At 42.2% G+C, this 24,927-nt stretch overlaps 1 long non-coding RNA gene across 1 annotated transcript; it reads right to left on the bottom strand.

Moving 5' to 3' along the window:
* Positions 1-6,595: 6,595 nt before the first annotated feature.
* Positions 6,596-24,579, bottom strand: LOC115658278. The gene is made up of 3 exons (XR_004002227.1): positions 24,493-24,579; positions 21,092-21,633; positions 6,596-9,815 (listed from the first exon to the last, which is right to left on the bottom strand). It is a non-coding gene; the product is annotated as an uncharacterized LOC115658278 (long non-coding RNA).
* Between the last annotated feature and the right edge of the window lie 348 nt (positions 24,580-24,927).

The raw sequence follows: 24,927 nt of genomic DNA, 5'->3' as shown, positions 1-24,927 counted from the left end.
CATGGTTCTCTGCTATCCCATAGTGGTATAGTATATTTGATAATAGCATAAGAAGGGGCCACAGTTTGATGGGATTTTGATATTGTCAAACTTTGGTTTATATATGTGTAAACTAATGCTCAAATTACATTTAACTCTGTATCTGAAGATATTTGCTAAATAAGTATTCAGGTAAGTAAGTACAATTATCCACAAAATTTCTAGTAATCAACAGAGAAACTTAATAGTTTGTTTTTTCAGTCTGATTGATTTTTAAAAATGAAAAACTGACTGGCCAGTTTTTCCACCCCAGTTATATTATTGAATTTGAAATTTTTTTCCACATACAAAAAATATAATTTATGGATTATATAAAGAATCTTTTCAAATACATACATCACTACCAGAATTTACAACAGGCTTGTAAAAAAAAATCCTTGTGTGTCTTTTAACAAACTCAGAACTAGTGATAAAAATAGATTTTTTGTGATAATGGTTCATTTCAGTTTATCCACAGATCTTGAGTTGTGTATTGTTATTTCTGAACACCTGTTATTGACACTTCATGCTGAAAAAGTTGGTCTTTCCCCATTGTTAAGTGCAAGTAACAGTAGACTCAAGAAGTCTTGTAGCAGGACAGTGTGAAGAAAAGAAGGGTGCGACCTTCAAATCTGAAGCACCGATTGAGCAAAGCACTTAGTTATGTGCTTAACTGTAAGCACTTACTTAAAGCCATTCCTGTTCCACAAAATATCCAAGCATGTGCTTAGGGTACGTCTACACTACGGGATTATTCCGATTTTACATAAACCGGTTTTATAAAACAGATTGTATAAAGTCAAGTGCACGCGGCCACACTAAGCACATTAATTCGATGGTGTGCGTCCATGGTCCGAGGCTAATGTTGATTTCTGGAGCATTGCGCTGTGGGTAGCTATCCCGTAGCTATCCCATAGTTCCCGCAGTCTCCCCTACCCCTTGGAATTCTGGGTTGAGAGCCCAGCGCCTGATGGGACAAAAATCATTGTCGTGGGTGGTTCTGGGTACAGCCTCACCCCTCTCTTCGTGAAAGCAGCAAACAATCATTTCGCGCCTTTTTTCCTGGGTGAACTGTGCAAACGCCATAGCACAGCAAGCATGGACCCTGCTCAGATCAATACCGCAATAGTGGACGTTGTAAACACCTCGCCCATTCTCGTGCAGTCTGTGCTGAACCGGGACCTGCAAAGCCAGGTGAGGAGGAGGCGGCGGCTATGGCAGCGCGGCGACGAGAGTGATGAGGACATGGACACAGAGTTATCTCAAACCGCGGGCCCCTGCGCTTTGGAGATCCTGCTGGCAATGCGGAAGGTTCTAGCCCCTGAATGCCGATTTTGGGCCTGGGAAACAAGCACAGACTGGTGGGACCACATAGTTCTGCAGGTGTGGGACGATTCCCAGTGGCTGCGAAACTTTCGCATGCGTAAGGGCACTTCCATGGAACTTTGTGACTTGCTTTCCCCTGCCCTGAAGCGCCATAATACCAAGATGAGAGCAGCCCTCACAGTGGAGAAGCAAGTGGCAATAGCCCTCCGGAAGCTTGCAACGCCAGACAGCTACCAGTCAGTCGGGAATCAATTTGAAGTGGGGAAAATCTACTGTGGGGGCTGCTGTGATGCAAGTAGCCAAAGCAATCATTAAACTGCTGCTACGAAAGGTTGTGACTCTGGGAAACGTGCAGGTCATAGTGGATGGCTTTGCTGCAATGGGATTCCCTAACTGTGGTGGGGCGATAGATGGAACCCATATCCCTATCTTGGCACCGGAGCACCAGGGCACCCAGTACGTAAACCGCAAGGGGTACTTTTCAGTGGTGCTGCAAGCACTGGTTGATCACAAGGGACGTTTCACCAACATCCACGTGGATGGCCAGGAAGGGTTCATGACGCTCGTGTCTTCAGAAGCACTGCTCTGTTTAAACTGCTGCAGCAAGGGAATTACTTCCCAGACCAGAAAATAACAGTTGGGGATGTTGAAACGCCTATAGTTATCCTGGGGAACGCAGCCTACCCCTTGATGCCATAGCTCATGAAGCCATACACAGGCAGCCTGGACAGTGGTCAGGAGCTGTTCAACTACAGGCTGAGCAAGTGCAGGATGGTGGTAGAATGTGCATTTGGCTGTTTAAAGGCTCGCTGGCGCACATTACTCACTCGCTCAGACCTCAGCCAAACCAATGTCCCCTTTGTTATTGCTGCTTGCTGTGTGCTCCACAATCTCTGTGAGAGTAAGGGGGAGACCTTTATGCTGGGGTGGGAGGCTGAGGCATATCACCTGGCCACTGATTATGCGCAGCCAGACACCAGGGCGATTAGAAGAGCACACCAGGAAGCGGTGCACATCAGAGAAGCTTTGAAAACGAGTTTCATCACGGGCCAAGGTACGGTGTGACTGCTGTGTTTTGTTTCCCCTTCAAGAACCTCCCCCCCCTTTATTGACTCCTTCCCTGTAAGCAACCCACCCTCCCCCTTCGATTACAGCTTGCTTAAGGAAATAAAGTCACTATAGTTTAAAAATCATGTATTCATTATTAAAAAGTAATTATAAAAAGAGGCAGAGAACTGACAAGGTATCCCGGGTGTGGTTTGGGAGGAGGATAGGAGGGAAGGAAAAGGCCATTAAACACATTTCAAAGTAATGACAGCCTTTTGGTTGGACTGTCCACAGGGGTGGAGTGGGCGGGTGCACAAAGCCTTCCCCCACACGTTCTTACACCTCTGGGTGAGGAAGATATGGAACATGGTGAGTGGTGAGGGTGGTTACACAGGGCCTGCAACGGCACTCTGTGACCCCGCTGCTCTTCCTGAAGATCCACCAGACGTCAGAGGATATCAGTGTGATTACGCAGCAGCTCCAGCTTTGCATCCCGCCACCGCTGATCTTCCTGCCGCCACCTCTGATCTTCCTGCCGCCACCTCTCATCTTGAGTGTCTCTCCTGTCCTCACGTTCATCCCTCCTATCCTCACGTTGGTCCGTCCTGCCCTCACGTTCATTGGCATCTTTCCTGTACTTTGCTACCACGTCCTTCCACTCATTCAAATGAGCTCTTTCATTGCGGGTTACTTCCATCATTTCCGAGAACATTTCGTCTCACGTCTTCTTTTTCCTCCGTCTTATCTGAGATAGCCTTCGGGATGGAGTAGGGAGGCTTGAAAAATGTGCAGCTGCATGAGGGAGGGAAAAAAGGGAGAGAAGTATTTAGAAAGATACATTTTACAGAACAATGGTTATACGCTTTCACAGTGAACAACACTATTCACCTTACATAGCACATGTGATTTCACTACAAGGTCACATTTTGCACCTTAATATTGAGTGCCTGCGACTCTGGTGTTACAGATCTCACAGATGCAGGTCCGGGCATCAGAATTCAGCTTGCATGCGGACATGGTAAACCATTGTCTTTCGGCTTCTCCAGCCTTCATATACACAGTGCCCTCTGATGCTTCTTTCCTGTTAACATGCAGCAGCAGAAGCCAACCCCCTGCCCATCCAATTCTCTAGGATGATTGCTTTACCCCTCCCCCCACCGCATGGCTGGTATCATGGAAGATCGCTGCTAATCACCTCCCTTTCTGCCCCCCAGTGCGTGGCTGGTAGCTGGGAAGATTCCTGCTAGCCAAACGCAAAAAAGCTCAGTGCTATCCTTCCTCCCCTCCCCCCACTTGGCTATGTGCAAGGAAGGATTTCTTTTAAGCAACAGCCCAGTAGGAAAATGGCCATCTCTGTCCCCTTACTTAAATTCCTGAATTTCAACCAGGTTACCATGAACGATATCACTCTCCTGAGGATAACACAGCGAGATAAAGAATGGATGTTTCTTGAATGCCAGCAATCACCAGGACCATACGCAGCTATACTTTGTCATGCAATGATACCCGATTACTTGCTACATGCATGGCGTGGTAAAGTGTCCTACCATGGTGGACGGAACAAGGCTGTCTTGCCCAGAAACCTTCTGCAAAGGCTTTTGGAGTACCTCCAGGAGCGCTTCATGGAGATGTCCCTGGAGGATTTCCGCTCCATCCTCAGACATGTTAACAAACTTGTCCAGTAACTTTACTGGCCACGAACGCATCCCAAGCCCTCGTGGCAAATCAATCATTAAAAAACGCTTGCTTTTAAACCATGTTTTATATTTACAAAGGTACACTCACCAGAGGTCGCTTCCATGGCTTCACTGTCTGGGCTAGTGGCTTGGGAGGGCTGGGAGGGTAATTCCATCTGGGTCACAAAAAGCTCCTGGCTGTTGGGGCTAACGGAGTGCTGTGTGCTCGCTGCAAGGTCAGTCCTCCTCTTCCTCCTCCTCCTCCTCATCTCCCCCCTCTGCAGAATCCTCAGCCATGGTTGAGATTACAACCCCCACCTCGGAATCCACGGACAGGGGTGGAGATAGTGGTGGCAAGCCCCCTAAAATTGCATGCAGCTCAGCGTAGAAGCGGCATGTTTTCGGCCCTGACCCGGACCTTCCGTTTGCTGCTTTGGTTTTCTGGTAGGCTTGTCTGAGCTCCTTAACTTTCACTCTGCACTGCACTGAGTCCCTGGTGTGGCCTTTTTCCATCATAGCCTTGGAAATTTTTTCAAATATTTTTTCATTTCGTCTTTTGGAACGGAGTTCTGTTAGCACGGAATCCTCTCCCCATAGAGTGATCAGATCCAGTACCTCCCGTGCAGTCCATGCTGGAGCTCTTTTTCTATTCTCAGGAGACTGCATTGCTAACTGTGCTGATGAGCTCTGTGTGGTCACCTGTGCTGATCAGAGCTCCTTGCTGGCCAAACAGGAAATGCAATTCAAAAGTTTCCGGGGCTTTTCCTATATACCTGGCCAGTGTATCCGAGTTCAGATTGCTGTCCAGAGCTGTCACAGTGGTGCACTGTGGGATACCGCCCGGAGGCCAATACCGTTGATTTGTGGCCACACTAACCCTAATCCGATACGGTAATATCGATTTTAGCGCTACTCCTTTTGTCGGGGAGGAGTACAGAAACCGATGTAAAGAGCCCTTTATATCGATATAAAGGGCCTCATAGTGTGGACGGGTGCGGCGTTAAATCGGTTTAACGCTGCTAAAATCAGTTTAAACGCGTAGTATAGACCAGGCCTTTTTAGATCCCGTTGACTTCAGTGGGGTTAAACCATGGACTTGAAATTAAACACATGCTTAGGTGCTTTGTTGAACTGGGGCTTTAAAGTCTGCTTTACTGAGCAATTTATAGGCAGCATGAAGAGAGACCTTGACAGGAGATGCTAAAAAATTGTTTTGTGTACACAGAAGGCAAATTTATTTTTCAGAGGTTACCGTTTTTAAAAAAACTTTGTTTTACTGGCACTGGGCTACACTCACCACTAGCATAAGCAGCTGACTTCGCTCCTGTAGCACCTACTTATGCCTGTGATGAATTGGGCCTGTTGACTCAACTGCAGTAATGAGGTATTATTATGGTTAGAATTATTAAAGTTTTTAAAGTATTTGTTTTAATCTATTTTCTCTGTTTTTGCCTCTAATACACTTTCCATATGTACTGAGCAATTTAAAGAAAATACTAAGATGTATAATGAAAGATTTAATTATGAAAACTGGTATAATGTAATTGATTTAAGGCATACCGACAAGTCCAATTTGACCCAAAAATTAAAAGGGCACAGTCAACTTTAAAAATCAAACTCCTGTATGAAAACATTTTGCCTACTATTGTTACAAGCAATACCTAAGATGAATATAACTGACAGAAATTGGAAGCAAAAATATTTTTCTCTATCTTTTCACTTTGTTTACCGTTTGCTTCTGCCAGCACTTTATTTTCAGTGTTTCCATGGTAGAGCCATTTTTTCCTATTGTACTGTGTATGTTTTTCATACGACAGAAGGTGAGAGGAAAAATATTTTTAGGGCTAGATTCAGCAAACTTTGTTCATGTTTAGTAGCAGTTGAAGCCACAGAGCTGTAAATACTTACATACATGAGTAGAATAATGTATTGACAATACGAGTAAAGCTGGCAGAACTGAGTCCTCAGAAAATAGGAAAATGTGATTTTTTGGCAGGGGGACTTCGGTGGGTATAGTACCTGAAACCTTTAACTCAGTTGAAAATAAGTAGATTTCAAGTTGATAATGTCCCTTTTGATTTTATGAAAGCAAGCCAATTAAAAGTGTTTCCTTGGATTTTTTCCTTAGTTCTAGCGGAAATTTATATATTTATATTCAGTAGAATAAGAAAGTGTTCTTGCTGGTGGTTGCAGCATTTATCCAGTGCATAAGTACCTGGAATGTGAAATTGACTGGAAAGTTACTAGTGACAAAAGAAAATGGAGTAATCCATTTTTAATGTCAGTCTCAAGAAAACTGCAAAAAGTAAACAGTATAGTGAAAAGTAAACTATATTTATAAAATTACTTCGGTTTTAATAATCAAAGGTACTATTTAACAAACTATGGGGCCCAAATTTTTTCAGGAACTGACGTCTAATAACTAAAACTGCAATATTTAAAAAGAAATCATGGAAACTATGGAAAACTAAAACAGATGCACTTGATTATAATTAAGTTAATTTAAGTTACTAGTGATTCAATTTTTGATACCAAACCTGCTTGGGAGCAATTAATGAATAATTATTCAGTCTATGCAAGATTAAATCACCCCTCCAGCCATAACTGTGGGATTTATAGGTACACTATTGTTGTATTTTTGGTCTTTTTATTTTTGATAATCATTGAGACAAAACATTCACCAAAAATTCAGCTGGGTTTAAAGTTGACTAGGCAAAATATAATTCAGAAAGCATGTTGGAAATATAAATAACCTTCATTCCCTTGTGAAAATCTAAGATGTTAACACTAGTGAAACATATTTCTATTTCTAAACAGTTTCCGCCTCTGCCATAGTAAATATAATGCATTCAGATTGTAATCATCTCCCCCCAAAAGTAAAGCTAGCCAAGAAAAATCAATGAGAATGCAAGTTTAGCTGTAGTATTCAAATGAACAAAGTAAAACCTAAGCAGGTATTACTTCTGAATTGTTAAATGTATTGCTGAAGAGTACTCCTGGAAACATTTAGGACGACTGAACTTTGTTGTTGTTTCATTGTAGATTGAATAGCTAGGTTGGCTTTGCCAAGCCAATATGATTTTCTAGGCTTGCTAAAGTCTTTCAAGTATTTTATTTTTCACATTATAAAATAATTTTACTTAATTATCCAACATGAAATCGAATAAAAGATGGCACAAGTATGCTGTTAAAAGATCACCCTAACCATGTCATTTGGCTGCCTGTGCAACATGGAAATATAAATGTTGTTCTGCTCTGTAGTTCTGCAGGATCTACTGAATAATCACACCTTTTTTTTTTTTTTTGACTGTGTGAGAGAGCACGCCTTTTTACAAACGTACTAACCTTGTAGTCTACTGTCAAAATATTTACCTAATGTTATTAGATACCCATGTTTTCAGATAGTGACAGAAATAACCCTCAATCTTCCACTGTTTTAGCAACATTTGTTCTATAAAACTGACAATCTTTAAAATGTGAACACTGTAAATTTAGCTTTTCTTGGACAGTTGTCTTTAAAGGGATATTGTGAAGCAACTGATCTATCAAAGCAAAGAAAAATAAAAATCAGAACATGCTTCATGGATGATGGATTTTTACATGAACAATCTCTGTGAATGGAAAAAGCATGCCTTGTCTTTAAACTTGAAGCATTCACATTGCTTTTATTATATTAGCATTATTTAGTTCAACATCAGTCATATTTTCAGGAATCTGTAACGTAGCTGGAAAATATCATATCAGTCTAGTTACCCAAGATTTTTGTCTGGGATAGTTTTTTGGCCTGTTTTGTTTTATTTACCCAAATGCAGAAAAAATGGTTTACTAGTTCTTAATGTTTTGGGTGGGAGAGGGGGACTGTGATTTTGCAGTGCAAAAGCCGTTTTGAGGAATGAAAGACTTAGCAGGTAGTTAGTCTATGATATGTGTTCTTTGTTTTTGTGGCTCTGAAATTAATTAAAATGGCATGGACATTGAACTTCCAAAAAGTGGCTTCCAGGTATGTACAGAACCTGCTTTTTTCAAAATATTTTCAGAAGGATTTTTCCTGTGCAATGCAGTACAAGTCCTATGTGCCAATTTGTCTTTTCAAAGGCAGATAGACTGTAATGGATTTGTGGCTCTGAAATTAATTAAAATGGCATGGACATTGAACTTCCAAAAAGTGGCTTCCAGGCATGTACAGAACCTGCTTTTTTCAAAACATTTTCAGAAGGATTTTTCCTGTGCAATGCAGTACAAGTTCTATGTGCCAATTTGTCTTTTCAAAGGCAGATAGACTGTAATGGATTTCTAGAACTATCATGCTCTATTAGATCAGAAATCCTCACTTTAAAAAGCAGATAAGCTTTTTATGTGATTACAGTTGCATTTTCTCCAAAGTCATTACTTGGCCGGATATGTAATTATAAGTTCATAAAAATATTTTCAAGGACAGCGAAGATTTTATGATTATTCTGCAACTCTGGTATGAGTCCATGAGAGAGAGAGATTGTGTTGGTTACACTTCATACTAGGAATACATTTATAAATGGTTAATAAAGGGTTAATGATTATAATAGATGTTATAGACATAAATAGTATGTTATAGCAGTTGGTCTTAGACACATCAGTATTTTATTATGTCTTTAATGTGACATTGAAACCACAGATTTAAAGCTGTCCTGACAATAATTAAACTTATAATAACCACCTAGCAGCACAGCATAATTACAAATCAATTAACTCCACCAGCCTTCCCTAATGAAGGGCAGGTAACAGTGTACATCAGATAAAGACTACAAATTAAAAAAAAAAATCTGGAAAAAAAATCTTTCAACCACAGATCATGGACATACATCCTCATCCTTCCCTCAAAAAACTTATGAATGGCTTTACTAGAAGGTGATAGAAATGGCTCTAAGCAATCTATTTCTTTCTTGATACCAAAACAATTGATTAACCACTTATTAAGTATATAATAAGCCTTTATTAACCCTTTTGTAAACAGTTTTTATAAATGCACCTTTTAATATAAAGTTAGATTTTTACAAAAAAACGACACTTAATAAAAGGAAACATGCAAACTAAAAGGTTAAAATAACCCTCTCACTTGAACTGACACAAGTCATAAAATCAGAGTTCTGCCAAATGCCTGGTCCATCCCCCATTTAATAATGCCAAGAATATTGCGGGACAATGCAAGTGCTCAGTACTGCATTCCTGGCATACTCAAAATCCTACTGAAGTCAGTGGGAGTTTTAAGTGTGCAAGCCATTCAGGATCCGGCCTGTCGGCTGTTAAATTGCCTACTGTTGGGAAACCCCTGCAAAATCTAGAGCTGGGACAATAGGCCAGATCCCAACTTTACTTCTTAAAAGATTAATAACGCAAATGAAGCATGATCCAAAGCCTACTGAACTCACTAAAAAAATCTCCCATTGAATTAAATGGACTTTGATTCAAGCCTATTGTTCCCTTGACTTCAGCTGGGCTATTCACACAAGACACAGGATATTAGAATACTTTCCAGCCTTCTTTCTCTATATATTGGTTTGAGTTAGTTTCTGGCAGACCCTGAATGCTGCTGAAAGTAGATTTTGTGTGACATTAGTATTAAAATAAAAACGTCACATTGGAGATGAGAGGAGATTTTTGTCTCGATCCAAATGTCTTTCTGCTTTATGGAGTTTTTTACTCGTGAAAGGTGTGCAGATTATACTGATGGTCCCTGGTGAAATTGGGTATTTCTTGCATATAGTACTTAATCTGCAAAAGAAAATGAACAGCATTTAATCATAGGGAAAAAATCAACCGGATGCTGCATTTTGTTTTGATGTTTATATAATATATATACTTCTAATGTGGAATACAATTCTGTTACAAACCTTCGCTGGTCTTGCAGTCCTTGACCTCTATTAATTTGTGTGTGGGTAAACATGTATCAATACATCTCTGTCAACTAATTCAGCCAACGGTCTGGAGCAGGTATGGTGTCTTGGAGATCTTTTATACTTAGATTAATCTGTTTTAAGCATTTTTGACATAAAACAGTGTGCATGTTTTCTTCCAAATATTAAGGAAAAAAGATTTTCAAAGATGACAAGGGGATTTATCTGCATCACTTCTATTAATTTCAGTGGGTGTGTTATAGCTAAATTGCCTAGTCAGCTTTGAAAATCTTAATCAAATGGACTATAATACTATAGTTCTGATCTTCAGATGTGTTCACCTGAATAGAAGTTGTGGATGCAGAGCACATCTCAGGATCAGGTCCTTTCATCAGAGAATATAATATCTGGAAAAGACTGACAGCAGTCACAGCTATAAGTATATTCATGTAAAGGTTTAACAGGTGTTCAGGTAGAAAAATATGGCCCAAAGATGCCAGACCTTTGGAGAGAGAAGCTAATTTAGATAAGCTGCCTGGAAATCTTGTGGTTTTTTTGAGATGTTGTGGATGTACACATTCCATGACCCTCCCACCTTCCCCACTACTTCAGACATTACATACAGCAGTGGGAAGAAACAGAGAGGGAGGCGGAAGACACACCTCTTTTATGTCCTTGCCTGAGAGCATCAGGAGAGCAGGAGCACATGCACCACCTTCTGGTACTGCTGGCAAAAGTCTCTGACTTGAGTGTATTGGGAACACATACACCTGCAGTGGAATGTATATGTGCACAACACATTTCAAAGAACAACATTTACTGTTCGTAAGTAACTGGTTTTGCAGGTAGCTTTGATTTGTCCATTGACATGCTGAAAGAACACACGATAAGTTTCCACTCCTTAGTAGTTCACTTTAATGTTTCATAGTTTTATGTAACAGGAATTTAGGGGGTTCATGTTAAAAGGAGAGTGACAAGTAGTATAGGTTCAAAACTTGACATACCTTAATATTGTTGCACTCTGGTGAAGAAAACCCCATCAATTCTATATATGGCTACAGAAAATAATACCTGAGAATGCTTGGCAGAATTATCACACAGCTCAAGCAAAAGCCAAAATTTGATTTGTAATATATAAAAAATCAATTTATTTTTAAAAGTAGAAAAAATGTTTTTGTGTTTTCATTAAATATTTTGCAACATTTTCAGTATATTTTCAGGGCAGAGGGTGTGTGTGTGCACACATACATGTGCAGTTTTGCAGGTGTGCAAACTAATGATCACATGTAAATCCTGACTTGCATATAGACATACTTGTATGTGCTGCAAAATGACCTTAGTGCATATGCAAAATGAGTACCTACAGAAGTGTCTGCACAGCTTTGTGCAATCACGGTTGAAAATCTGAGCCTCAAAGTAAATTTATACACAAACACAAGCAATACTGTATTCTAAATACAGACAACAATAAACGAAACAGGACAGCACCACTAGAACTAAAATACATTCCTTCCCGCATGAAGTTGTGAATCAGGCATGTTTAGGATATGTCTTTTTTTATTTTTTTCTCCCCCTCTCTTTCAATTATGTGAATACATTCTGGCAACAATTTAATTTAAACTTTATCACAAAATCTTTTTTTATACAGAGTTTTTTCTCCTTTAATATGTTAATGTAGTTGATCTAAGAAGGAGTAACATGAACTGACTATTTCATTCTAATACTGTGAAATATATACACAGATCAAAAGAGAGTGGCTGTTTCTTGTACTCATACAAGTATTGGTATTTGTACAAAACAAGATTATTGTTTATTTGCTATTTGTCAGTTCTTTCTATTTAAAAAGTTTATTATACAATCAAAGGGCAGAAACAATACCATGTGACATGACCAATCTCACAACAAATAGTGAATAGTCAAAAATGAACAGTTCTCATATACCTCATTGTCTTAAATTTGTTTGCACAACATATTCATTGTACACCTGTAGATAATGTATTTGCAACCTGATCCTGATTTCCTCAAATAATCTGCAAACAAGAAAGACAACTAAATTCATTGGCTAATATATTCAAACTTGAAAGAATGCACGGAATATTAGTTCCATTTGTATAATTGTAAATACCTGCACAGCAGGTAATTAAGACTTGTAATGTGGTGATGGTTCTGCTGCTTCAGTGTTAAATGCTAACAAAGGAGGTCTTGCAAAGTTTGAGTATTGTAATGGATTGTGTGTGCATCACAGTTCTCTCTCTGGAATGGATCAGGTCTGTGTTTCGGGGGTGACTTCCTCCTCTAGACTTGGTTTACACTACGGGTTTATATCGAATTTAGCAGCATTAAACCGAATTAACTCTGCATCCGTCCACACAACGAAGCCCTTTATTTCGATATAAAGGGCTCTTAATATCAATATCTGTACTCCTCCCCGACGAGAGGAGTAGCGCTGAAATCAGTATTGCCATTTCGAATTAGTGTTAGTGTGGCTGCAATTCAACAGTATTGGCCTCCGGGAGCTATCCCACAGTGTACCATTGTGACTGCTCTGGCCAGCAATCTGGAGTCAGATGCACTGGCCAGGTAGACAGGAAAGCCCCGCGAACTTTTGAATTTCATTTCCTGTTTTCCCAGCGTGGAGCCCTGATCAGCATGAACTGTATGGGAGATACCGGATCTGATCGCTTTATGAGGAGACAAATCTGTTCTATTAGAGCTCCATTCAAGAAGTCAAAATGCCAAAGCATTTGAAAAAATCTCCAGACAGAGGCCACAGCAGGGACTCAACACAGTGCTGCATGACAAGCGTAACGGAAAGCCAAAGAATCAAATGGACACTAATGGAGAGAGGGAGGGGAGACTGAGGACTCCAGCTATCCCACAGTTCCTGCAGTCTCCCAAAAGCATTTGCATTCTTGGCTGAGCTCCCAATGCCTGAAGGGTCAAAAACATTGTCCCGGGTGGTTCAGGGTATATATCGTCAATTTACCCCCCATGAAAGAAAAGGGAAACAAATAGTTTCTTGCTTTTTTTCAATGTCACCGTATGTCTACTGCATGCTGCTGGTAGACGCAGTGCTGCAGCGCTGAACAGCAGCATCCGCTCCCCTTCCGTTCCTGATGGTAGACAGTACAAAAGGCTTGGAAACCATCATCATCCCGTGAGGGCTCCTAGCTGGCCTCGGTGAGTTCAGCCGAAGGCACCTGGGCAAAAATGGGAATGACTCCTGGTCATTCCCGGCAGCCGGTACAAAAAGATTGAAAACCATCCTCCTCATAGCAACTGGGGGCTGAGCTTTTCATCCCCACCCCTTTCATGTCTAATGAAGAATCTGTACTGCCTGGACTATCCTAGCAGCAGGAGGCTGCCTCCTCCTCATGTTATCTCACTAAAAAGTCAGTGTGTCTTATTCCTGCATTCTTTATTACTTCATCACACAAATGGGGGGGACATTGCCATGGTAGCCCAGGAGGGTTGGGGAAGGAGGGAAGCAATGGGTGGAGTTGTTGCAAGGGCACCCCCTAGAATGGCATCATCATTTCTGCGGGATCTCTGGGGCTTTGACGCGGAGCGGCTGTGCTCTTTGGTTCTCTAATACACTTGCCCCATATTGTAGGCAGGACTGACTCTATTTTTTGATAAAACATAAAGAAGGGAATGACCCAGGGAGTCATTCCTATTTTTGTCCATGCACCCCCGGCAGACCGCAGCAAGGCCAGTCAGGTGCACCCATGACAGCAGCAGATGGTACAAAAGGATTGATAACCGTCATTGCCAATTTCCAATTGCAGACAGTGATATAGGGCTGGTAACTGTCTCTGCTACCCTGCAAAGACGAATGGTGCTGTGTAACACTGCAGTACTGTCTGTCAGCAGCATCCAGTACACATATGGTGACAGTGACAAAAGGCTAAACAGGCTCCATGGTTGCCGTGCTATGGCGTCTGCCAGGGCAATCCAGGGGAAAAGGGTGTGAAATGATTGTCTGCCGTTGCTTTCACGGAGGAAGGATTGAGTGACGACATTTACCCAGAATCACCCGTGACACTTTTGGCCCCATCATGCATTCGGATCTCAACCCAGAATTGCAATGGGTAGGGGAGACTGCGGAAACTATGGGATAGCTACCCACAGTGCAATGCTCCGGAAATCAATGCTAGCCTCGGCACATGGACGCACACCGCCGAATTAATGTGCTTAGTGTGGCCGCGTGCACTCAACTTTATACAATCCGTTTAAAAAAACTGGTTTCTGTAAAATTGGAATAATCCCGTAGTGTATACATACCCCTAATGTTTGATCTAAAAGAAGGATAAAAGCCTTAGTGCCACTGTGATCTAAGGGACTTTCACCTTCAGCTCAAATGCAAAAGAACTAGTGGTGGAGGTGCTTGAGCTGAAATTACAAGTTCTATTTCCTGTGCCAGAGATATGCACTCTGTAAACACCTGTAATATTTTTATACAGCCACAGATTGTTATTGATTGGCTCCTGGCTTAAGTTTTGAATGGACCTCCAGACACTTTGGTTTGTGCTGCCTTAGCTGGGTTAGTGTGTACATTTAATGTTTTCTGGTTCCTGTGTTGACATCTGCTGGATGGAATCAGATCTGATAAAGTGTTTTTGTTTTGTGCTCTAGTCCACTGATTGGTTGTGACCATCTGCTGCGGTTCCCAGAATTGCGAGTTACTGTGTTAGCAAGTGAAAGTTTTGCTACTGCTAAACTGTGTAACAAATCCCTGACACACCAGCTTGTCTTTCTTGCCAGGAAACTCTTCAGGACTCAGTCCAAACCTTGACTGACCAGTAATAAAACAATGAATCCCAACTCCTGAGTTCCCCGGAGATGTCTCCGTGCAGTTATGTTTGTTGCTCCTTGAAAGAGGCAGTACACTGCAGCCTGTTAGCTTAACTGGGGTTCACACACCCTTCCTTTCTATCTGCAGACTGAATTGTTGTATAGTAAAGGTAAAACAAGTTTATTAAACAAAAATTCCTAGGTTTAAGGATCAAGTATAAGGAGTAAAGATAGAAAGGGTTACAAACAAAAGAAAAATATGCTTCTATGACATAAAAAACTTAATTTCAATAAGTTACAATCTTTGCCTAAGCAGTTTTCACACCGAAACTCAATTCGCAGAGCCTTCAACCCCTTTGCTTGAAGGATCCAACATTTTGTGATTTTCAAGAGCTATGGTCCCTTTAATCCCCCAATTAATTGGTACCAAAATGGCACTCCATTTTTGCTTATGTCTCCCAAAGTTCATTGACCCTGTTACAAGAGGCAGGAAGGCTCCCTGCTGTTCTTCCCTTCTTGTTGACTTCAAGCCCTCTGCTGATAGGTATGTAAATGGAAGATGCCATTGTTTTGATTCCATAATGCTTAATTTACACTGGAGATAGCTACTTTCCCTCCTGTCTGGGGGAGAACCTGTGTTTAGTTGGATTTTAAAGCATAATATCAGTGAGTGCCTATAAGTCTGCATATAGTGTCAATACATACATTTCACAATGGATTAAAGCCTCTGACACACCGGTGAGTCATAAAGACCTTACTCAGTACACTTCTATCATACAGTAATATTCTGTATAATCAGTTTGATTCAATAGCTTATCACTTGAGGTTCTTCACCTGTCTTCTATAGTCCACTAAATCTTTGCAATGTATACTTTGAAAAGTAAGCCCAAACCACATTTTTCTCTCCTGTTGGGGTGTAGACACCATGCTGTCTTCCCAAAGTTCACTGACTGTGATTCAAGAGGCAGAAGGCCTCCCTGAGGATGCAATCTCCATATCCCCCTCATCCCTTCCCCCACATCAAGACTGTTAAGTATTCATCTTTCTCCACTTGCTCTCCAGATGGCTTTGTTTGCCTTGCATGTGAATGTGCTTTTCTTTGTCTTTGGTCACACTCTGCCTAATTTACATTGGAGATGCATTCAAGGAGGTGGAACCATAGTCCTTTGTCTGGAACAGACATGGCTTTCTTAAGCCTTGTTTGCCAAAAACATTGTAAGAATGAACATGTTTGCAGCACACAGCCATAAAATCCTTTCTGGGTTTACCATACATACATCACACAATGATTTTCAGGACCAGCACGTTACCAGTATATGATCCCTTACATGATACCTTTTAGATACAGATTATGACAACAGTATTTTAAGTGTGAGTATGTCAGGCCTGACAAGAGTTGCTGGCACAGTGTAGTAAACCAACAATGAGCCTCTGTGTCACACTGGTTTACAAAGATGAGAGTAAGCTCTTAATTCAAGCGCGAAGGAAAGCACTCTTTAGCACAAGTTTCCTCTCCATATTTGTACTACTGGGATGAACCTCCATTGCAGGAACCCTCTAGAGAGCAAGGCTTATGGGGTGGGCTTCATGCGTACGCTCTTGCAGCCTTGAAAATTTGGAGTATAGCTTATATAAAAGGAATGCAGTTCCAAAAGCCTCAGTCCTTTTAGCTGCAGGTGTAAGGACATTCTCTCCGGGTCTAGAAAGGTGTCTTTTTAATTCAGAACTCCACTAGAATTGTTAAATGTCAGTATAATTAGTAAATGTTAGGAGCTTGCACTGTTGCACACTTAGTTTTTTACCTGAACCAGAGTCCTTAGAACTCTTTTGAGTAGTGACCAGGCTTATCCAAACACCTGGATAAGAAGGTATGGATTTTGAACAGTGTGTGTCACCCCCCCTTCATGTTCATAGAGCTGGAAGTGCATTCTCATTGTCTGCTCTGCATGAGAGGAGCCCATTCCTCAGAACACCACTAGGCATGTAGGAGCTTCACACCTCAGCTTACACTGATAAGAAGCAAAGTCTCTTTGCCTTATTCATGGAGGAAACCTTACAAGTCCAGTTCCTGGATTAAACTGCCACGTCAGTGGCCTACACTGTCAACATCAGAAAACTGAAAGAGGTATTCATTCTGTTGGTGTCACTAGGCATAACCCTAGGTAACTCGGGAGGGTGGTAGACCACAAGTGTCAATGAAGCCCTCCTGTTGTAGGCCTCAATTAACCAATGTTCCTCCATGTTAAACACTTTGTGTAACCTAGTGTAACCTAATATGTTAAGAGCTGTAAAAGGTAATGTCAGCAGTTAGTTTTCTGATTGTAACAGCCAGTTCCCTGCTGTAACACACTGGAGCTAAATTGAAGCAAGTTTCAAGGCCGCTGTTAGATACAGCGTACATGTCTCTGTAGCAGAAAGGGGGAGAGGAAGGGGGAAGACAAAGGAGTGTGTGAGAAGAGAATGCTGCAGCCAGACAGAAGAGGGAGAGGAAACGGGGGATTGTTAGTCAGCAAGAAGAGTTCTCATGGGATATAAAGGAACAGACTGCTTGTTTTAGCTGTGCTTGATTTGACGCATCAGCCTCCCTGCACTGCTTTGAGATCTCAAATAAACTTTGCTTGCTTCTCCACCCTGGTGTGTTTATTAGCGCTACGCACTCTGGGCAATGAACCACTGTTGCTTGCCTCTGGCACTTCTGTGTCAGCAACAATTCCAAACCTCATTAAGTGTTACTTGCTTGGTTCTTTCTTAAGTTTGAACTGCTCAATACTTACTGCTTTAAAAAAGGTGGTGTGGGGGGAGGGAGGGGGGCGTAGATTAAGCAGTGCAAAAATTGCTGACTTCAGTATGCCCAAGTTTGTATTCCTTTTGTATTTCTACTTCATGTGGTTTCCATTCCTTTAGTTTTATTGCATGTTTCTGTGAATCCAACCTGGTGAAGGCAAAATTCTAAAAATGAAATTGTTGGACGTGTCTGGCTTTACAAGGATTCCCTTGTGCTCATTTTCCTCCAGAAGACCTACCATGTGATTCATGGTCCCACATTTCATTTTGGAGGTGGGGCTGGGGCTAGGAAAGGTTGGAGTCAGATGAGATTCCAGATACAAATTTTGCGATTCAGACAGGACTGTCACTTAATGTAACTCTGAAACTTAGTTTAGAACAATCTGGAGAGGGCCAAAAGATTTCCTGGGACTTGCAATGAAATCAAATAGCAGGCTCCAAAAATTTCCAGCTACAACTTGCTTTTCATTCCCACGTCCAAACTCAGAGAGCTCACAATATCTTATTGATACTGTGAAAATGTGCACTGTTGGATTCCCCTGTATTACTCTAAATGTTTGCTGTTCTCTGGTGTTTGAAGACTAAAATAGTTTTGTTTTTCAGATAAGACTTCTTTTAAACTGTTACTAAAGAACACGGAAGTCACTGGAGGTTGTAGGAGCTCAGGTCCCAAGATGCAGCAAATCTGACTTAGGGTCTGCTCCTGGAGTACTTCTCCCTGGGACTTCAGTAAGAATTGAGGATGTGTTCTGCATTTTGCAGGATTGGACCTAACATTATTGCCCAGTAATCTCAGTGTCTGTGGGAAAGAGAGGGAGGTTTCCTAAAGCATTCGAGCTTGTCTACAGTTCAAAACTGTGTTGCATTCATTGGCACCAGCTCCATGGAAAAATAGGTGCTGAGCACCCACCGGAAGCCCCTCTCTTCCCCCCTCTCCCCCCGCGGCTCCTGCCTGCCAGCAGGCCCCACCAATCAGCGCCTCCCCTTCCCACACCTCCCATCTCTGTTTTGCAGCATGTGGGAGGCTCTGAGGGGAAGAGGGTGGATATAGTACATTCAGGAGAGGAGGCGGAACTGGGCGGGAAGAGGGTGGAGCGGGAAGGGGTGGAGTGGGGGCAGGGCCTGGAGTACTTTGGAAAGTAGGCACCTATGGTTGCATTCAAACATCATTGTGAAGTGTCAAGTTAGCTGACATAATAGTGTCCACAAAAAACCAGTCAGAGCCATGCAAATCATGTCAGCTTGTGATGATGATCAAATTAGCTGAAACCATGGTAAGAATGATTTGCCATGATCTGCACTAGCCACTCAGGCATGGTAAGCAGCGTGCCAGCTAACTCTTCGCAATTGAGTTTGAATACTACAGTTTATAATGTAGACCAGTCCCCACCCCCATTTAGATTAATGCACAGCCATATCTGGCAGCTTGCTCTCATTTCTGCCTGGTTAAGTTCTTCCAACCCTTCTGTTCCTTGCTCCCTTTCTTTCCTCGTCTCTGGCCACTGCGACTTGTGGAATCAAACAAGATTCTTCCAAGCTCTGTAACTGGGTTTAGCTCCTAGAGACTGAAATTCAATATTTAATCACTGTGCAGCAAAACAAACACTTTTGCTTCAGACCGAGTTTAAACTCAATACCTTGGGTATTAAACAAACATCATGCTGATCGTTTGTGAAGGCCCCACAGGCTCAAAGTCATCAGTGCTAAACAAATGGGAATTACTGTCATGCTGGGAGAGAGAGAAAGCTCACATCTAGCATCCAAAAATAGAACAGCTGGTTAAAGAGAGATTAGACACAAACCGTCCAATTAAGAAAAATAGAGCAAAATACCTGAGCAATTTACATTTCTCGAGAAAGGGCATAAAGTGCCCTCAAGTTGCACATATGACACCCCCCTCCCCCCAGCCCCATGGCATTAATGGGCATTCCATGTACAAAGTTCACAATCTGGCACTAATTCTAATGTTGTTTTTCCCCCACAGGCGTAAGGGATAGTTGCAAGAATGTTTTAAAATGCACACATCAGTTGCTGTGATTTAATTTTGCCTCAGTGAATCAGTTTCCGGTCAGGCATTATTACACCGTGTCTACACTAGTCAATGCAAGATGCGTTGGCATACATACAGCTTCCAAAGTTTGTCTATAACTTGGCTGCTTCCACTGGTACTGGGTGTACTCACCAGGAGTGCTTGGGTCAATGCAAAGCGCAATGCACTGTGGGTAGGTATCCCAGTGTGCCACATGCCACTCTCTGGCATAAAGCTTTTGGGGAAATTTTCACCATGTGTTGTGAGACGGAAATGACTCTCCAAGGGATCTCTCGGAGGTAGGGCTCAAGTTCCCAGCATGCAACTTTCTCCATCCCATAATGCCATCCCTGTCCCATAACTTTCATGCTTTTTGAAAAATCCCACAAACCCATGCAGCACTCTTTTGTGTCTGCTGTCTCTGACAAGAAGCATGGAGCTCATAGAGCTTTGCATTGTTCTCACGGATTTTACAAATACAGGCCCCATGAGTCTCCTGTATTTGCAGACCCATAACAACAGAGGACATAATGATTTCTTTGAGGACAGTTCACCAAGGAACATAGCAAAAAACAATAAGGTTGTTGGTGGCATTCAGAGAGCAGCTGCAGACGATGGAACGCTGCTTCTGGGCCTGAGAAATTAGCACTGACTAGTGCAATTTCATTGTAATGTAGGTTTGGGGAATGAGCTGTGGCTGCATAACGTCTGGGTGTGCAAGGTCACACTGCTGGATCTGCATGCTGAGCTTACTTCTGCACTGGGGCACCAAAATGAGAGCTGTACTGACAATGGAGAAGTGAGTAATGATTACACTATGAAAGCTTGCAACACCACGAGACTGGTACCAGTCCATGAGCAATCATGTTAGACTTGCAAAAACCACAGTAGGTGCCACTACCATGCAAGTGGGCAGGACTAAACAGGACTGTGATTCTGGGTAGTGTGCAGGACATAGTGGATGGATTTGCAGCAATGGGGTTCCCAAACTGCAATGGAGCAAGAGAGGGCATGCATATGCCTATTTGGCACCAGTGCCCTTGCCACAGAGTACTTCAAAAGAAAGGGCTACTTTTCTACGGTTAGGTAAGCACTGGAGGATCACCATGGATGCTTCACCAAGATCAGTGTGAGCCAGTTCGCAAGAACCAGTTGTTAAATTTAGAAGCCGGTGTAAAACCGGTTATTAAAGGGGCAGGCAGATGGGCAAACTCCGGTCTGCGGGCCACATCTGGCCCACATGACCATCCTGTTCTGCCTGCCTGAGCTCCCAGCTGGGGAGGCTGCCCCCGGCCCCTCTCCAGTCTTCTCCCTCGCAGAGCCCCAGCGCTCTGGGCAGCTCGGCAGCTCCTGCCGCTTTGAGTGGCAAGGTGGGGTGACTATACTTCACTATTTCATTTTATAGGAGAGTTTGAAACACCAATAGCAAGATAATTATTTTCTTATACATTCTATAGGATTTTCTATCAGGATGCCCAAAGATACAATGGGAGTTCTCTTATAGTCTAATAACAAAACGCTTTGCCCTCCTGCAATACTTAGCTTACTTGGAGAACAGAGTCTATTCATTGGTAGATTGTAGTGGACTGAGGGGTGGTTGAGGTGCAGAATAGTTTGCCTCCGTCAGGGGGACATACACAAATCTCACTGTCCCTGGGGATGGTGCTACCAGCAATTACGATTCTGTCATTGGCAATGGGACATACACACTGGGGACAGCCATCAGGAGGGCTTCCGGTCTCCTTGCACGTAGGTGAAACCGTGGGGCAAACTGAAGTGCAGGAGATATTCCCTGTAGAAACACAGGTGCAGAGTTGAGTGGCAAAGTCTATGTGGAAAGACTTCCCCACGGGGACGTTTCCATCCTCATAGCCTTGCATGGCGCATTCAAATTGCTGGTAATCTGGACAGGAACATGGAGGGGCACATGTAGCACAGCAGTTATTCTCCGAAGTCACCGCTGTGTGTTGCTCAGGGCATGGGCTACATTTGACAAGAGTGCAGTCTGCTTTCAAGGGTTTACAGGCAACTTTGGGTAGCGGAAAGCAGCTCAGCAACAGGCAAAGCACGTGTTCAGGCTTCATGTTTTCTATTTAAAAAAAAAGAGAGGGAGAGAGAGAAGCAAAGAGAAATAGTAGAAATGGCTGGTTCAGGCACTTGAGTCAATTATACAATTGTAAATGTGAGCATTCTGTGTGAAACTGTGCTACTGAAATCAAATGGTCACACTCCCGTGAAATAGTTATTCACTGGCCAACTGTACTGTTATAATCGGTGTAGCACTAGCACCTCAGGTCCCCAGGCCAACCATGCTAACTGCTGTACAAAACACAACTCAAAACAAAAACCCCTGCCCCAGAGAGCTGAAATTAGTTCTTCCTTTGTTTACTCAGCAAGACCAGTGTTCCAGTTCTGGGTTTCTCCTCAAGTAGACTCAAACGGAGATAGTATGTTGTAATGGACTGATCATTGTACTGGGAGCCAGGGACCGTGAGAACTAATGCTGGCTTTGCCACTTACACGCTAACCTTGGGCAAATTATTTAATCCCCCTGCCTCAGTTTCCCCATTTATAAAATGGAGATAAAATTTACTTTCCTACTTCAGAGGAGTGATGTAATTCACAAAGTGCTTTAAGGATGAGAATAGCTAAATATTAAACTTTTAAGTCTATTTATAAAAGCTGGTTTGGTCATTTTTAATTTGCATGCCACTGCCTGCTTCAATAAAGTGTCAATTTACAAGACTCGTAGATTTTTTCAGACCAGGCGGGACCGTTAGATCACCTACTCTGACCCTAGGTATGGCACAGGCCATATAATTTCATCTAGTTATCCCGGTATTGAGCCCAATCACTCTGTTTTGGCTAAAGCAGATCTTCTAGAAAGGCATCCAGTCTTGATCTGAAATTTGTTCCCAGAGCCGGTGCTAGCCCATTGGGGTCCATAAACAGGAATATCCTCCCCTCTCCCCTCCCTGATACTAAAGCAGGCAAATTCTTGTAACAAAAAGCAAATAGGGGGCCCTCTTGAGCTTTCAGACCCATAAGATATTGCTTAATCTGCTTATGCCTAACGCTGGCTCTGTTTGTTTCAATGGTTGATGACCATCACTGTTATTCCGATTAGAAAGGCACAATTTTTTGGTCTGGCTTCAGCTTCCAGCCATGGGTCCTTGTTCTGCCTTTATCTACTAGAATTAAAGAGCCCTGTAGTACCTAACATTTTCTCTCTGTGAAAGTACTTATACGCTGTAATCAAGTCACCTCCTGATCTTCTTTACGATAAACTAAACATACTGAGTTCTGAGTCTCCTGCTGTAAGGCATGTTTTCCAGCTCTCAAATAATGTTGTGGCTCTTCTCCTCTCCAAGTTTTCACCATCCTTTTTAAAATATAGACACCAGAACTATACACAATATTCTAGCAGCCAAGGCCATATACAGAGGTCAAATCACCTCTCTGCTCTTACACACTCTGCCAGTGTTTGTATTGCATTACCCCTTTTAGCCACAGCATCACACTGGATGTTCATGTTCAGTTGTTTGTCTTTCTGACACTCAGGGCTTGGCTACACTGGAGAGTTGCAACGCTGGTGGTGGCTTTACAGCGCTGCAACTTACTCACCGTCCACACCTGCAAGGCACATATTGCGCTGTATCTCCCTGGCTGCAGCACTGGCTGTACTCCTGCTCTGCCTGGGGTATAACGATTGCAGCGCTGGTGATGCAGCGCTGCTCCGCCAGTGTGGCCACCAAAAGAGCTGTAATTGGCCTCCAGAGGTATTTGGAGGTATCCCAGAATGCCTGTTCAGCCACTCCCAACAGCGATGCAAATGTGGCCACACTGCAGCGCTTTCCCTACACAGCTGTACGAAGACAGCTGTAACTCCCAGCGCTGTACAGCTGCAAGTGTAGCCAAACCCTAAATCCTTTTCAGAGTGACTGCTTGCCAGGATAGTGTCCCTCATTCTGTAGGTATGGCCTGCATTTGGCTGTATTAAAGGCCTTTTGGCTGAATAGGCCCAGCTTACCAACCACTCTCCTGATTTAGCATGAGTCTTTTGATATTTGGTGTGTTTCTTAAAGCCCCAGCTCCTGGAGTTATGTCAATGCACAAGAATCTCAGTTTATTTTTGTTAAATGAAATTCTCTAGGCTTCATGGTTGCAGAGAGAAGCTTGAAAACATTACCAAAATGCACCTTTAAAGGCTCTGAAACCAAAAGGCAAATAACAAGAACTCAAAAGGAATTCTTTTAAAATGTTTTCATTATTGTTAAGCCAATCTTCCAATTTTTGAATGCTTACCAGTGACAATATTGCTTCCTTGTCCTCATCATTATTTACCATTCAGCCAATCTTTGATTCATCCACGAATTTTCTCTGCAGTGATTTTACATTTGCTCCCAGATCACTGATAAAAATGGTACCAGACTTAAGAACTGATCCTTAGAAAACACTTCCATTAGATGGTGATTTCCCATTGAAAACGACTTTTTGAGATCTGTCAGCTAGCCTGTTCTTAATCCTTTTAACATGTGCTTTATTACCATTGTCTATTGCTAAACTTTTAATCAGAATGCTGTGCAGTACTAACTCAAAAAAATCTAAGCATATTATATCAAGGCCATCCCCTTTGTCATCTTATCAAAAAATAAAATTGGGTTTGGTTGACAAGACCAATTTTCCCTAAAGATACAACATTCAAGAAATTTGTTACTTAATAGTTACGTAGGGATGAATTTTCTGCTCATTTCAGTCCAGTTTTCTTTAAAATACCCCATGTCTCCTGATCTGATCTCCAGAGCCATTCCCCAGCTACCACACACTCCTGGGAAATGGTTGCTCTAATTGAATTAACTGCTTGTAATTTATATTTCAGAATAATAGAAGGCATCCTTTTTTAAATCAAATACGTGCTTGTGCTCTAAAATATTAAAGTTTTAATTACCTGGATAGTCTTGATGCCAAATGTGACAGATGGTTTGGCCCAGGAATGATGATCAGCCTTTTGATTTTTCTCCCAGCATAACCATACCAGTTCAGCTGCAAAGTCATCTATTTATATGCAATGGCTCAGTCAGCCTTGATGCAATATAAACAGGTAGAGAAAGCCTTTGTAACACAAAATGCATGGCTGGGAGTGGTCAAAAAGATTTTTATCTTGCTAATGATTTCAGTTGAGTCTCTCTCTCTCTCGGTGATCTGTAGATTTGTGAAGTCTGTTCCAGATTGTGGTGCAATCCTACCCTTCCCCACCCCGCTTTAAACTTTGACGAGAGTACTGAAAAGACCATTAGACTGATAGCCTGCTAAGCACAGCAAATATAGTGTATATTTGTATATGGTTTTCCATCCACAAGCATACAGAAATGATTCGATAGCT

This window comes from Gopherus evgoodei, chromosome 1 (assembly GCF_007399415.2).
Source record: "Gopherus evgoodei ecotype Sinaloan lineage chromosome 1, rGopEvg1_v1.p, whole genome shotgun sequence".
NCBI classification, from domain to species: Eukaryota; Metazoa; Chordata; order Testudines; family Testudinidae; genus Gopherus; species Gopherus evgoodei.
Note: the sequence above shows the minus strand (reverse complement) of the source record. Positions and strands in the feature narration are given on the sequence as shown.